Genomic DNA, 17,163 nt, shown 5'->3' on the forward strand with positions numbered 1-17,163 from the left:
TTCACACCGAGTCTTGGTTCCTGGGTCGTCTCTGGTCTGCGAACTGCAGGATGAAGATGTCTGTTCCTTGTCGGTTCTTGGTGGTGTTGAGTAGAATCCGCTTGCCCACTGTGTCTGGCTCCTTCATCCCAGACTCTCTGTGGCTCAGGTATGGTGCCCTATGCTTGCCGCCACCACCGCAGCCGCCGCCGCCGCGGCAGCTGCTGGCAAGCGCTCAGATGTGTTTCCTTGCCTGGGTTTCCCCTCTCTGGCCTAACTCTCTGTCCTGTGATGGCACACTTCGTGTGAGTCTCTGGCTTAGGACTATTCCCTGGAACTCTAAAACTGCTTTCTATGCGAGAGCTTGTTCAGATTCCAGCTACTCCTCCGCCATCTTCCCGGAACTCCAATCATGACTACATTTCTTATCGGGCATTGTTGCCTCCTCCTTTGTTTTTCCCCTACCATCCCTGCCCTCCCATCTCCACGACTCCACTCCCCTTCTCCAAAGTTGTAAAATTCGTTTTTTGACATAGCATCTTGTATATCTCATTGTTGCAATGAGTCCAACTGTATCCCTAATTAAAGAATTTGTTTTTTCCTTCCCCACCCCAAATTAGACAAACACCAACTACAGCAAAAACAGGGGTTATACCATGGGGGAGGGACATACAAAGCAACCAAAAAAAATCACTTCATTAATATGTTAGAAACAATAGCAAGGAAGAAAAAACTACTTGTGTCCCTATCTGGAGGTTCATTTCACTTAACATCATCTTATCTGAGCTTTTCTGCTTGTCTAAGACATTTCCTGGCTTACTTCACTTAATATAATTTTTCCAAGTCTTTCCATTTCCTAACAAATGGGGCAATATCATTCTTTCTGATGGATGCATAGAATTCCATTGTGTATATATACCACATTTTCTTGATCCATTCATCTATTGAGGGACATCTTGGTTGGTTCCATAAATATTGCTGCAATAAACATAGTTGTTCAACCACTTTGGAAAGTAGTGTGGAGGTTCCTCAAAAGACTCCACATAGAGTTCCCCTATGATCCAGCAATCCCACTTTGGGGAATTTACCCGAATGATCACAAACAAGACCATACTAATGCTACCAGCACAACTATGTTTATTGCAATTACATCTTAAATATTAAGGCGCTAAGTTTGTTTATCAATGTAATGATTCTACTGATAAAAAATTGAACAACAACATGATTAAGACCATAAAATGATTGTATAGTCACGCTTATCCATACTGCTGCAAAGGAGAGAATTTTGTCTAGCTATGACTATTATACCACTATGTATGTGTATTACATTTTGTTTAATTATTCATTGGCAGATATGCATTGAGTTTTGGTTTGTTAATAATGTTACAATAAACATAGCTGTGCAGATATTTCATTGACATATTAATTTAGCCATTCAAATATAGAAGGGGTGTGAACAAAGCATTTTGAACCTAGTGAAATAAGTATTTAAATATGAAGTTAAATGCAATATTGGAAAATATCATGCTTAAATTTTTATGTTGTGAAAAGTGTTTAAATAATAACTACAATTACAGAAAGGTAAAACAAAATTAAAATTCATGCGTGAGAATAAAGGTATCAAGGAATATTCATATCAACCATTTCAGATAAATACAGGATGTATCAATAATTTTATGTTATTTTACAACAACTATGTAATTTTAAAGCTTTGTATACATGTCAAAATAAATAGCAATGGCAATGATTACAATTTTATATAATCTGGATACTAAATTTCAGATTGTAATAAAAACATGAAGAGTATATTTGAGGAATAAGTTTTGCTTTCTTTGCATTTTCTGTGAGACAAAGATAAACATAACTTTTGCATTCTTATAGAGAAATATGCTAAGTATTGGTCTCTAAAAGCAAAATAAAAAATTCAAAGCATGTTTTACAAAATATTAAGGAGGGTGAAAATATACATGTAACTAAGGATTTATCAGAAAATACGGCACAGCCGGGTGTTGGTGGCTCACACCTGTAATCCTAGCTACTCAGGAAGCTGAGATCTGAGGCCACAGTTCAAAGCCAGCCTGGGCAAGAAAGTTCATGTGACTCTTATTACCAATTACACACCAGAAAACAAGAAGTGGGGCTGTGGCTCAAGTGGTAGAGCGCTACTATTGAACTGAAGAACTCAGGGACAGCGCCAGGCACGGATTTCAAGCTGTACAACCAAAAAAATAAAATAAATAAAAAAACAACCAAAATTTATCCTAAATTTGATATATCCTAAGTTTTCATATGATTTTCCATGAAGTCATGTACATACAATAGTAAAACATAGATTTAAAGGGAAGTGTTGGAGAGTACAGTGACATGAAGGTTAGGGCTTGCTAAATTGTTTATTCCAGAACAGGAATGGAATATTTAAAAAACCACTTTTCTTTAAAATGTAAATATCATAAAAATCTGTATTGTCAGTTAATGAAACTAAAGGTATATAACAAATATGATTGTGTTCTGAATAAGAAAGGATATAAAGGAAATTTAAGGTACATGGATGAAAATTAAGAAAAGGATTTTATTTTAAAAAGTATCCAGGAATTATGAATACTGTTTGGTATTTCCACATTGTGTTTGAAAAGATATTTTAAGTAGTTTTATAAAGGAGTTGTTTTTCAACAAAACAGTTATTAATAATGGGTAGTAACTAATGACCACCCCACATTGTTTTGAACGAAGAATGTGGATATTTAAATTTCATGCATGACAAGACACAATTCCAAGAGGTTCAAATTACATATAATTATATTTACACATATGTATATACACAGCATATTGTTGAATTCATATATACATATATCTAGATAAATCAAGTATGATGAAATGATGTTATCATTGTTAATATTTATAGAAAAGTACATGGCTTCTTTCTATATTCTCAATTTTTGAATATTTTCAAATAAAGTGAAAAGTATAAAATCATTTTAAATATCCCAGGAAATTTTGAAATCTGTTCATGGTGTAAAAAATAGAAATTGACATACCATTCTATTGTAAGCAGAAAGAAAACTAGACAGAATATATGAGGCTATTGTTCTTATTTCTCACAAATAAAATGACCATGTCTGCTTGTGGTGGGAACACATGGATTACAATCTGGGAAGTTGGAGGTGAATGGAATTTGGGAGATCAAAATTCCAAAAAAGGAGGGAACTATAGACACAAGGATTTCTAGAAATCTTCAAAGAATCACTGAGTCTATTGTTGTGCAATAAGCCATGTGTATAAAATGGTATGCTAAGAGGTCAGACCAATATTTGGAAAACTGGAAGGTTTACTTGTTCTCATGGGAATTAATTACCCAGATTATGATTTTGTTTTGAGTTTCATTTGACAAAGGAGCAAACACCCTCCAAGAGTGTTTTAATATCACATTCATTAGAAAAGAAGACAGCAAATAAATTCTGTGCTCTGCATTATTCGCAGAAGATATTCAATAATAACTCAATGTATTTTCATGGTGTTATGTATTCATTATTAGCATCAGGTACTTCTACCATCCTTATGGGTACATATTGATCATAATCACACCTTCCATCCTTCTACCTACTCTCCGTTCCCCCTTTGCAAGCCATTCACATCATTTCCTTGTTTCATTTCCACACATGTACACAAAGTAATTTTTTTACCATAATCAACAACCTTCCTCTGCTCTGTTCATTTGCTACTTTCTTATTAATGCCTACACCCTGACAAGTTTCAAGTTTCTTATATTCTTTTTTGTTAAAGTGCATGTTAATTGTTCAAAGACTTTTCACCATGGAGCCTCACACAAGAATAAATAAATTGTACTTAAGTAAACATTGTAGCGAAACCAAGACTTATACCATTCCAGTATAATTAATATTCTAGTATCTTGAAATTCTATAATTAAGTATTAATCTATTAGGATATATATATATATACATGTATGCATATGTAAATATGTAAATTGTGTAATTGCAAAATAGTTTTTTGAAAGGTAAAAATAAAAGTCATTGAGTAAGAAAGAAAAGAGCTAAAAGAACTGCACAATTTGGAAGGGGAGCTATAGGGGGAAGGCTATGGGGACTATTGAGAGAAAAATGAGGGAGGGAGTAACAAGTTCAACAAGAAATGTACTCACGACCTTACATATGTATCTGTAACCCTTCTATACAGCACCTTGACAATAAAATTTTAAAATGTAAAAAAAAAATCAAAGGGTTCAAATGTCACAATCTCATACCTATATAGGTTTCTACTTTGGCTTTATATTAGTTTAATATTCAACTTCATTTGCAGTTGGTGGAACTTGACACCTAGCTCTCAATTCTGACCTGCCTACCTTTATTTGACTACTGTTAGAATGATTGATTTATTGGTGACTTTTAAGAAATAAACTCCAGTACCTTGTCTATAAAATTTATCTCCTAAAAATACAAATTTACTATCACTGTACCTAATTTACTATCACAGTTCCTAGTCTATACCTAATGATATAGCTAAAAGAAGAATTTACTATTCTACAATTTGCCATTCTTTTCAAAGTGTATTTAGTATCAAGTTTCATTTTTAAAAATCAAGTTAGTTTCATATTTTCACTTGAAAGTTTCTATAAACCATGGATTTTTTAGTTCTTGATGTGCTCTACATGAATACATCCCTCTGAATGTGGATTAATGGGAAGAGGAGAGAGAGACAGAGAGAGAGAAAAGGAAGGAGGGGAGAAAGAGTGAGAGAACAAAGGATTGAAGGATGAATGTAAGGCTCAAGTGGCGAAATCCTTGCCTGGTAAGCTTAGAATGGTGAATTCAATTCTAGTACTACTGAACTATTGATATATAGATAAAAGTATAGGAGATAGAGATGGATATAGATAAATGATAGATATAGTAGCTATAGACAGAGAATGTTTGTACGAGAAAAAAGTGCTCTAAAAATTTCAAATTTTTTGGCTTTCATGTTTACCTAAAAAATTGACAGATTCAAGTTAACTTCTTCATGTAGTTTTTGGCTCAATTTTCCATTTATTTATTAAACATTATTTGAACTCATTCACTACATTTGAACATTACCTTCCAAATACATAAATACAGAGAGAATATTTAACGAAATTCTCATGTAATAGAAGAGACAGACTAGTCATAGTGTTTTGTAGTAGAAAAGAGAAAAGATTCCTTACTCATTCTTGAGGTTAGTGAAGTGGGTGCTACTTTGCAATATTCAGTTTCTCCATCTTTGTGCATGTCACTTTTTTCTGATTTTTAATTTCTGTATATCTAAAATGAGGGAAATACTTTGTCCTTTAAAGTACTGTGGTAAAATTTAGAAATAACTGCTGAAAATCCTTTAAAATTGTTTAAAAACCCAGATATTTGGAGAAATAGCATTATTATCATGCTGAAGGTTTGTTAACACAAAGGATGAGAGAGAAAAATACAAGCTATACAATTCACTTCCAAGACTTATCCTTGAAACCTATGAATTTAAGTCAAAGTTATATGTTTCTATCATATATGGTACCCAACTGTGTATCTTACCAAATGCAGTTGTACTCAGTGAAAAGATTTTCAGTTGTTTTAATTAATATCTAATATAGATACATTCTTTTATTTCACCATAGTGCTTCAGTATTTTCTGAATTATTTATAAGATTAGCTCTCTGCATACGTCATCATACTGCATTATCTCTTCTGGTTACTTTTCAGGTATTCTGCAGCTTTTACTGTCTTTCAGTACTTTGTAAAGAATGTGCAATTTGATTAACTTTTAACTACATGCTCTCTGTTTCCCATTATAGAATGGCAGTCCTTCAAAAATACCCTTTTAGTTCTCCACAGCACATAGCCTGAAATGTACACTTATTTATTCATCCAATTAATTTTATTTGCTATTTATTAGCAGTTATAACACTAAGCTAAATCCTCATTTCATTTACACTTTTGAACAGCAATTCAAGCTATTTAAGTTACACCCTATTTTCTCCTTATTACTGAGACTGCTAGAGACTAAAACATTTTTTCCAAGGTGACCATTTCTTGATCTGTCCGGCTTAATAAAACAAGTTTCTGCTTTGACATCCATCCTACATCGTGGTCTGCATTGTTTAAGCATAATTTCGCATATACTACATTCTACTTAGTAGCAAGTATAACACCATTATAAAGTCTATGCAACTTAATTCCTAAAAGAAATTTATTCTTGTTTTTTTTCTTTTAATTGATGTGTCAGGGAATTCTATCCAATATAATTCCAAAGTTTTTTGAAAAAAATAAAGCAAAATATTTTAACATGAAAGTAAATTTTCAGTGCTCTATATATCTTATATGGAAAATCCTTCATAGAGATTTATCTTTCTATAGAAGTTAATAAGCATGCTATAGATATTTTTGAAAGACAAAATATTAATGTTACCATGTCTCATGTATAGGATAGATGTTTTAGCAGAATATTGAGCTTTTCCATGTTTGATGAATATGATCTATGTCTAGTAGAAGTCCAAATGTTCTAGATGGAAAGACAAAGTTCAATGTCTTCTGTTAGCATTTTATCACACAATTCCTTGTTAAGGGAAAGGAAAACAAAGATCAGTAACAGATCCTACAGTATTCCCTTGATTATTTCTGTTCATGGTCAACGTTGGAGTAAATGTTAGATGGAAATTAAGACTTTTCCATCTATAAAAATATTAATAAACTAGTATCCCAATGTTATAAGGTGAAAAAATTTAATATCAACTTGTTTTCTGCATATATTTTCAGCAAAGATGAAATATTGCTTAGAGAGTTGAAATTCTCAACATTGCAATACTCATAGCTCTGATCATTAATTTCTGAAGCAAGGCTTGCATAATTTGTAATATATTTTTGCCTAAAGACATCTCTCCTAAACCCTATGGAGAAAATATGTCCATATTCATCAAATAGGTATACTCTATTTCATTCAAATAAAATCTTTACATGCTTTATTTTTCAATGATTCCTGAAGCAGTCTCTCAAATTCCAATGTAGGCTTTATGAAGTCCTTGACCGTTGGCACAGATTAATATTAATAATAATGAGATCATTTGTAATTTAGCAGTGATGACATCATTTTGCTTATTAAAATGTGCAATGCCATTTCTCAGCATGATAAGATAACATCAATGATACCCACAAGACAGTGTATTGGAAATGAACTTTACAACTTGGGAGGCAGGGAGAAGTGAGGGAAGTGGGGGAGGGAAGGGATAGTGGGAGAACAAGGACAGAAGGGGTAAAAATGCTCTATAGGAAATGTGCTCATCTTGTCTGAAGAGGAAATAAAACTGACCAACAGACACATGAAGAAATGCTCAATTTCTCTAGCCAGAAAAGAAATTAAAATCAAAACAACGTTGAGATTCCACTTCACCCCAGTTAAAATGGCTATAATCAAGAATTCTAGTAACAACAGATGCTGGAGGGAATGTGGCCAGAAGGGAACCCTACTGCATTGTTGGTCGGAGTGTAAAATTGTTCAACCACTTTGGAAAGCAGTATGGAGGTTCCTCAAAAGACTACACATAGAGATCCTCTATGACTCAGCGATCCCATTATTGGGCATTTACCCATAAGATCACAAACAAGGCTATACTAAAGCTACCAGCACAGCTATGTTTATTGCAGTATTATTTACCATAGCTATGATATGGAACCAACCCAGATGCCCTTCAGTAGATGAATGGATCAAGAATATGTGGTATATTTATACAATGGAATTCTATGCCTCCATCAGAAAGAATGACATTGCCCCGATTGTTAGGAAATAGAAAGACTTGTTTAAATAGGGGTACAGGTGGGCCCATTGCAACAATGAGAGGTACAAGACATTATGTCGAAAAACAAACTTTACAACTTTGGCCGGGGGGGGGGGTTGAGGGGGGGGAGTGGGGTATGGGGGGAGATGGGAAGGGATGATAAGGGGAAACAAAGGAGGAGGTAACAATGTTTGATAAGAAATATACTCATTACCTTGCCCATGTAATTGTAACTCCTCTGTATGGTATTTTCACAATTAAAAAAATAAAAAGACTTTAAAAAATTACATTAACTGAAGTAAGCCAAGCTGAAAGAAACTTAGGTCCCATGGTTTCCCTTAATTACAATAACTAGCATAAGACTAGGACAAGCAGAAAAGGTCAAAGCAGAAAAGCTATGTACATATGACCATATAAGATGATGTTAAGTGAAATGAACACCAAAATAGGAACAAGAGTGGGTTTTTTTGCTATTGTTTTTAATGTATTTAAAATGTTCTAGGTGATTTTTTGTTTGTTTTGTATGTTCTTCCTCAACGGTATAACCTGTTTTCACTGCATTTGATGTTGGTGCCCTGAATCTTTTTTTTTTTGGGTCCGGTCATGGGGCCTGAACTCTGGGCCTGGGCACTGGCCCTCAGCTCTTCAGCTCAAGGCTAGCACTCTACCACTTGAACCTCAGTGCCGTTTCCGGCTTTTGTTCTTTTTGCTTATGTGGTGCTGAGGAATCGAACCCAGGGCCTCATGCATGCAAGGCAAGTGCTCTACCACTGAGCCACCTTCCCATCCCAGTGCCCTGAATCTTATATATACATTTTTGTAATTTGAGGAAGGGAAAGGAAATATAAAAATGCTGAAATAAGGATTCAGGTTGACCCACTGTAACAATGAGATGTAAAGCCACTATGTTGAAAACGAATTTTACAACTTGTGGTGTGGAGGAAGGAGTTGGGGAGGTGTGGAGGCAAGGGATGGTAGGGGAAAAACAAAAGGAGGAGGTAGCAATTCTCCATAGGAATTGTACTTATTATCTTGCTCATATAACTGTAACCCCTCTGTATAATAGTTTTATAATAAAATCATATAAAGAAGAATAGCTGTGAAAAGCTCCCATATTAAAGAAGGCCAATAAAAGAAATACTGAGTAAAAAAATAAACAGAAATGTACTCATTGCCTTACTCATGTAATGGTAACACCCCTGTACAGCATCTTTACAATAAAATAAAATTAAGAAAAGAAGGCATGAGAATGGAAAACAATAGGTTGGTATTAAGTATTTAAAAAGCTTCTCTCTTTTAAAGTTTTTTTATTGTGCAAATACTGTACAGAGGGGTTACAGTTACGAGCAAGGTAATGAGTACATTTCTTATCAAGCATTGTTGCCCCCTCCTTTGTTTTTCCCCTACCATCTCTTCCCTCCCACCTCCACAACTACACTCTCCCCTACCCCCATAAATTGTAAAGTTCATTTTTCAACATAATGTCTTGTTCATCTCATTGTTGCAATGGGTCAACCTGTATCCCTATTTAAACATTTTGTGTTTTTCCTTTCCCCTCCCAAAATTATACCAACATCAAATACAGTGAAAACAGGGGTTATACCATAGGGGAGGGACATGCAAAGCAAAAAAATAAATCACATGGTACCTTATAAATACATTAGAAAGAACAGTAAGAAAGAAAAAACAGTATCTCTATCTTGGGGTTCATTTTGTTTAACTTCATCTTATCTGGTCATATGTATATAGCTTTTAACCATTTCTGCTTGTCGCAGACATATACTAGAAATTGCAAATAAGGGAAACCATGGGGCCTATGTTTCTTTGGGCCTGGCTTACTTCACTTAATATAATTTGTTCCAAGTCTTTCCATTTCCTAACAAATGAGGCAGTCATTCTTCCTGATGTCAACATAGAATTCCATTGTATAATTATACCACATTGTCTTGATCCATTCATCTACTGAGGGGCATCTGGGTTCCTTCCATATCTTAGCTATGGTAAATAATGCTGTGATAAACATAGTTGTGCTGGTAGCCTTAGTATGGTCTTGTTTGTGATCGTTTGGGTAAATGCCCCAAAGTAGGATTGCTGGGTCATAGGGGAGCTCAGTGTGGCGTCTTCTGAGGAACCTTCATAATGCTTTCCAAAGTGGTTGAACAAATTTGCACTCCCACCAACAATGCAGTAGGGTTTCCTTCTGGCCCCATTCCCTCCAGCATCTGTCGTTACTACATTTCTTGATAATAGCCATTCTAAATTGGGGTGAAAGACAGCCTTTTCAGTAAATTTTTCTGGCAAAATTGGTTAATCCTATTTAGAAAAATAAAGCTAGATACTTATGTATCACCTTGTACCAGAATCAACTCCAAATGGATCAAAGACCTCGGAGTCAAAGCAGACACCCTGAAAACATTACAGGAAGGAATAGGAGAAAGCCTAGGTCTCCTTGGCATAGCCCAAAATTTTCTTAATGAAGACCCAGAAACACAACAAATCAAAGAAAGTTTGGACAAATGAAGCTTCAGAGGTTCCGAATGGCAAAGGATATAGCCAGCAAGATCAATAGAGACAACAAAGCTTGATAAAAAAAAATGTACTCATTACTTTGCACATGTATCTGTAACCTTTCCTCTGTATAGTATTCTCACAATAAAAAAACAGATTAAAAAATAAAAGAAAGTCCACAGACTAGGAGAAGATCTTCACTAGGCAAACAACGGATAAGGGTCTGATATATAAAATATACTTGGAACTCAAAAAATTAAATCTCCAACAACAAATCCTCAAAGAAAGAACTGCTAGTTAAATAAAGGGGCTAAAGACTTACATAGAAACTTCTCTAAAGAGGAAAGAAGGATGACCAATAGACACATGAAGAAATGCTCAACCTCCCTAGCCATAAAAGAAATGCAAATCAAAAGCTTCTCTTGAGCTTCCTTCGTTTCCAAGTATCTCTTGTCTTCTCCATTTGCTTTATGCAACCGTCTAAACTTTTGCCTTTGGAAGGCACTATTTATATAGGATGAAATGGAGAAGAGAAGACCCCACAGTCTGAGCCTGAAAGGTTGATATATGAATTGTCATTCTGTGATTACCTGGCTATGCTTCAATTCTTTTATCTCTAGATAGAACTTTTGTAATGTGACACAAACCATTGAGGACTAAAAGAGTTTATGGGTACAATGGTATCTAACAGTGGATGCATTTCACATGGAAGTTGAACATCATTTTGAATTTAACTATGTGGATTAATTAAAGCAAATAACTGACTTTTGTGGCACTGCACATACATAATTTGCTTCAAAAAAAACACTGGAAAGTACTTTGGAAGTCACATTTCTTAATCCTTAATTGAAATAAGTGCTCCATAAACAGTCTTTCAGACTTTTTGTAGATTATGATATGCTTGAATACCCACAGTTACAAGAAAGTCACAGTGTTCTGAAGAATTTCAGTCCATTCTTAGCTGTTAGCCATTTAGCTGTGATTTATTGTATTTAACATATGCTTAACAAATGTATATTAACATGTATTTAACAAATGCATTTTAAGCATTTTAAGGTATTGTGAATAAAAAAGTTAAATAGATTTCCTTTGTCATACGGAAGCTCATATCCTGATAAGTAACAATCATAACACTAGACAACTGTAATAGTTAAAATTAGTCTTGTGGTAAAAGGCGAAAGATTTATACGATCTGAAGAGAATGGTAAAGGGAAACAAAGGAGGAAGCAACAATGCTTAATAAGAAATGTACTCATTATGTTGCTCATGTAATTGTAACCCCTCTGTTCGGTATTTTCACAATCAAAAAAATTAGTCTTGTTGCAGGAAGACAGAGGGGGCTGTGAAAATTCAGAGCAAAAGGTAGGAACATGGTGCTGTAAAGGAGTAAAATGACCTAGAAAAAATCCATAAAGCAGAGAAATAAAGAATAAGTAAATTATCCTAATGAAGAACAACGTAGTAAAAGGCCACCACAAGAGAACTGAAAACCAAAGGAAAAGGTGAGTTGAGAGGGGTTTCCTTATATGAGGAAGGTTGAAAGAAGAGGTCTTCAGACTGAAAACTGAGTAAGGCATGATTGTATGGACAAAGATTTTCAGAAATTTTGTATTATGAAAGGCAATGATTTCACTAAGGAAACCAACTGTTGTTTTTAAGGCTCTGCGGAATCAATTTTAGAGCACTGAAGCCTAACTAGAGTGCTTCAAGCAGTGAGTAAAATGGTCAAGTGTGGCAAACAAGCATAAGTGAGCTTTATAGCACTCGTGGAAACAAATGGCATATTTAGTATCAACTGCAAATAAATCTGAATTTAATCACTCTTAACCCCATGTTATGATGGCAACAAGTCTATATTGTTCAAAGATTAGGGATGCTTTTTTTATTCCAATTTGAATTGATTCTTTATCTGACTTTTAATTATAGTTGAGGCATGAAATCAGTGTGATTTTTTTACCTTTGTTTTATACAATGCTTATGATATCAATTCATGGTTCACTTACATATTACCAAAATAGGTTTTCTAGAAAACTATAGATCCACATAGTTTAAAATGTAGTTGAAAACATAACATTAAGATTTTTAAAAAATTAAATTTACTTGTAATTTAGTTTGTACTTTTTTGTATGGACTATACCTTAACCTGAACAGTGCACAGTAGAATATTAAGTACACACGAAAATGGAAAAGGTAATGCACTTGACTCCTATTCAAAACACTATCCTCTATTGGTTAGGCCAAGGGACTCTGGTCTTCCTAGCACCTACTTCTTACTAAGCCTAAATTTCAAAAGGACAGCACAGGTATATGAATATCATACACATTGTCACTGTGGATGTTAAATTCAGTGGACATAGGTACAAGACTATCAACACCACTGTAAACAAGATCTTTACCTTTATTTGGGGGATGGAGGAGGGAAGTGGATGTTTCCCAATCCTTGAAAGTTCCTTCAGCAACAACAATAAAACACAATATCTTAATAAGTCATCCAGGCATAGATTCTCTGAAAAAAGTTCAGTAACATATCTCAAAGTAAGACTAGCAAGTGGAGGGATATAGGTGCATACCAAAAGCTTGATAAGCTTGTTAGAAAATTAACTCAATAATACACCAATTATCTCATCAACCTTTGCTACTCTGTCCAAATCACTGACCTAGGCACTTAAGATACAGCTGTGAACAAAAGAAATATAAGTTCTTATGCTTAGGGAGCTCACATCCTTTTGGTAGGGGAAATAAGTTTTAAATACCAGATATGTAGTATAGTGGATAAGTGATATGTGCTATGGACCAAGCAAAGCAAAGCAGAGGAAAATGAGTTGTGGGAAAAGATGAATTTTATATGAGGCACTCAGGTAAAGCCTGGCTAACTGACAAAGGGAGATGTGAGGAAACAACTGAAACACTAGAGAATATTTCATGAAGATATATCAAAGGGGAAACAACCTTGGGCAGAGAGCAAAGGAAGTTAAAGATGGGAGCTAGCCTAAAGTATTACACAGGCAGCAATGAAGTTATATGGGAATGGTAAGGTTATAACTGATTCAAGAAGATCAAACAAGGCAAGATGACAAGACATTATGCAGATAAATCATGGACTCTAGACCCAGACTAGCTGAGGTCAAAGTTCAGCTCCTCTTCCTAACAGCTCCAAATCTGTACGTCAACTTGTCAAATGAGTACAACATCATCATTTTAGCAAGCACAAAAATAGAACAGTTATGTTTGTTGAAATTGTTTTAGAAAGTGTAAAAAAGGAGAAGGGAGAAGGATCAGGGAGAAATTGATTGGAATAAATTGCACACATATGAAAAAAGGCCACAATGAAATCCCCTTCTGTGTGCCAATAATAAAGGAGAAAATATCTTTGTCAGTTGTTTATAAACATTGTAGCTTTTGAGTTATGTGGAGTATGAGATGTGTGCATAATCTTATTGTTTCTAAAACATTACCCAATTATCTATCACTGCTTACTGTTGGTTTGTACTTTCCCATTTTCTGTAATACCATGTCTGACATATAGCTTGAATTTCTCTGTCTGTGTGGATCTCATCTGTCAATGTAACATGCTCAGGTGCAATATCTTACTGACTGAACAGGTATAGCTTTGTTGTTTAATTTTTCTATCTTATTTTTTATGCCTGTATACCTGATATTTTATTTTTAAAATGTTTTTTATTGTGAAAATACCATACAGAGGTGTTACAATTACATGAGCAAGGTAATGAGTACATTTCTTATCAAGCATTGTTGCCTCCTTCTTTGCTTCCACTTACCATCCCTGCCCTCCTATCTCCACCCCCCAACAAACCTTGCACCTAAATTGTAAAGTTCAACATAGTGTCTTGTATATCTCCTTGTTGCAATGGGTTAACATGTATACCTATTTAAACTCTGTTTTTTCTATCTTATTTTTCTCTTACAGGGTTTTGCCTATTCTTTTTCCTTTTTCCTTTTTTAATTTTTTATTTCATTTTATTATCAAAGTGATGTACAGAGGGGTTAGAGTTACATACATAAGGTAGTGAGTACATCTCTTGTCAAACATTGTTACCCCTCCCTTGTTCTTCCCCCTCTTTTCCTCCCTCCCCAACATCCCCTCCCCAGGTTGTAAAGTTCATTGCCAACATATCTTGTGAGTATCACTGTTGAATTGGTTTGCCTTCTCTTCCCTATTCAGATAAACATATATACAATACAGAGGGTACAAAAATCACATACAGTGACAACAAGGGATGAATAATTGGAGAAAAAACAAAAAACTCAGGAAAAACTAAATAACTTCACATAGTACATTAAAAACAACAACCAAAAAAATCTCTTGTTTCTATATCTTGGAGGCCATTTCATTTAGCATCATTTTATACAATCATATGTACATAGCTATTGAGCTATTGTGATCCTCTTCTAGGACTATCCTAGACATATACTAATTATTATAAATGAAGTAAGCTATGAAGTCTATGTTTATTTGGGTCTGACTTACTTCACTTCATATGATTTTTTCCCAAATCTTTCCATTTCCTTACAAATGGGGTGATGCCATTCTTTCTGATGGAAGCATAGAATTCCATGTGTATATGTACCACATTTTCTTGATCATTTGTTCTTCTATACAAAATTTAGTATCAGATTACCATTTTCTGTGGGAAGCCATGTTCAATTTTGTTTGCTTTCTAATAGAATCCATAGACATTTGAGAAAATTTCTTTGTGTTTCTGAAGTGTTCTTACATGAACATGATGTCTCTGATCAACCTTGTAATGTATTTCAGTACTATTTTATAATTTTCTTATTAGTTGTATATTTCAAGCTTTATTCTGAGTGACTTTCAAACTTCCTTTGATATTATACAGGAAGTCCTTCAAAATATTTTTCTAACTTTGCTCCAAGTGTACTACATTGAATATGAATATAGCTGAGCAATTATGAGTTTTCACTCTTATGGTAGGTTAAAAGGATTTGAATCTTGCTCCTGCCAATAGTTATTATAATCATTTTTAAATCGCCAAAATTATCTCTACCTCAATTTCCTCAAAATTAATATAGGAGTATTATCTGTTGGATTGTATTATTATACTTATTGAAGGTAGTTACCATCAATTAAGTGCTTAAATACAACTCTGCTACATGCATTTTATGTATACTCTTTACTAATGTCATTTTCTCATGATTTTAGTTAATTAATTTATCCTCCTCATATAAGGTAATACAAATATGTTGTATATCTGTTGTGGGGCTTGAACTCAGGGCCTGGGCACTGTCCCTGAGCCTCTTTGAAACAGACTGCCACTTCTGGTTTTTGACTAGTTGATTGGAGATAAGAGCTTCATGTGGACTTTTCTGCCCAGGCTGGCTATAAACTATAATCCTTAGATCTCAGTGTCCTGAGTAGCTAGATGTACAGGCATAAGCCACTTGCACCCTACCTTTTGTAATTTTTAAAACCTTATATTTCTATTCTCACTAATTTCTGTCACACCACCTATGTCATAAAACATAAATAAGAATTAAGTGGTGATGATGAATCTCTTTGTCTCCTTAAAGATTATAAGAATAATATTTGAAGTGTTATATCCTTAATAGTGTTGCATAGGATGGATTTATATATATATATAAAGCATTCTTAAGTCAAATAGATTAGAGCATTGTATTTGGTTGAAAATTAGAATTGAATTGGTCAGTCTAACATTGTGAGTTTTGTATTCAATGCTTTAATGAACTGTAGTGAATTTCTTAGATAATTTTTGAATCATTAATTGACTCGTTATAATGAATATTTAGCCCCTGGAGTTTTAATTAATAAAACGAGAGTAACACATTTCTTAAACTTCTGCAAGGGAGTTAAGTTAGTGGAAACAGTAGTAAGTTTTCATTATATTCCATGTTCAGCAAAGCTCCTCTGTGGTGACTAAATCTGAGAAGATGTTTAGCGCTACTCAGTGATACTGCAAAATGAATTAATAATATTCTCTGGTGACAAAGCCTTTCATTACATGTTTGTATAAACTAACAATTCATAATGATGGCTCTACCTAGAGCTAAATGTTATGAGTAGTAGAAAAGTGATTAGGAAGTGTATTTTTTTGGACCTATGTTTCTTTGGGCCTGGCTTACTTAATATAATCTTTCCCAAGTCTTTCCATTTCCTAACAAATGGGGCAATGTCATTCTTTCTGATGGAGGCATAGAATTCCATTGTGTATATATATCACATTTTCTTGATCCGTTCATCTACTGAGGGGCATCTGGGTTGGTTCCAAATCTTAGCTATAATAAATAATGCTGCAATAAACATAGTTGTGCTGGTACATTTAGTATGGTCTTGTTTGTGATCAATTGGGTAAATGCCCAAAAGTGGAATTGCTGGGTAATTGTAATAGGGGAGCTCTATGTGGAGTCTTTTGAGAAACCTCCAAACTACATTCCAAAGTGGCACTCCCACAATCAATACAGTAAGTATCCCTCTGTCCACATCCCCTCCAGCATATGTTGTTATTAGATTTCTTGATTATAGCCATTCTAACTGGGGTGAGGTGGTATCTCAATGTTGTTTTGATTTGCATTTCTTTTATGGCTAGGGAGATTGAACATTTCTTCATGTGTTTATTGCCCATCCTTCTTTCCTTTTCAGTTTCTCTTTAAGTTTTTAGCCCACGTATTTATTGGGCTGTTGTTTCTTTGAGGATTTGTTGTGGGGGATTTAATTTTTTGAGTTCCAGGTATATTTTAGATATGAGACCCTTGTCAGTTGTATGGCTAGTGAAGATCTTCTCCCAATCTGTGGGCTTTCCATTGATCTTGCTATCTATGTCCTTTGCCATGCAGAAGATCTGCAATTTCATGCAGTCCCATTTGTCCAACCTTCCTTTGATTTGTTGTGA

This window comes from Dipodomys ordii, unplaced genomic scaffold, assembly GCF_000151885.1.
Source record: "Dipodomys ordii isolate 6190 unplaced genomic scaffold, Dord_2.0 Scaffold89, whole genome shotgun sequence".
Taxonomy (NCBI): Eukaryota; Metazoa; Chordata; class Mammalia; order Rodentia; family Heteromyidae; genus Dipodomys; species Dipodomys ordii.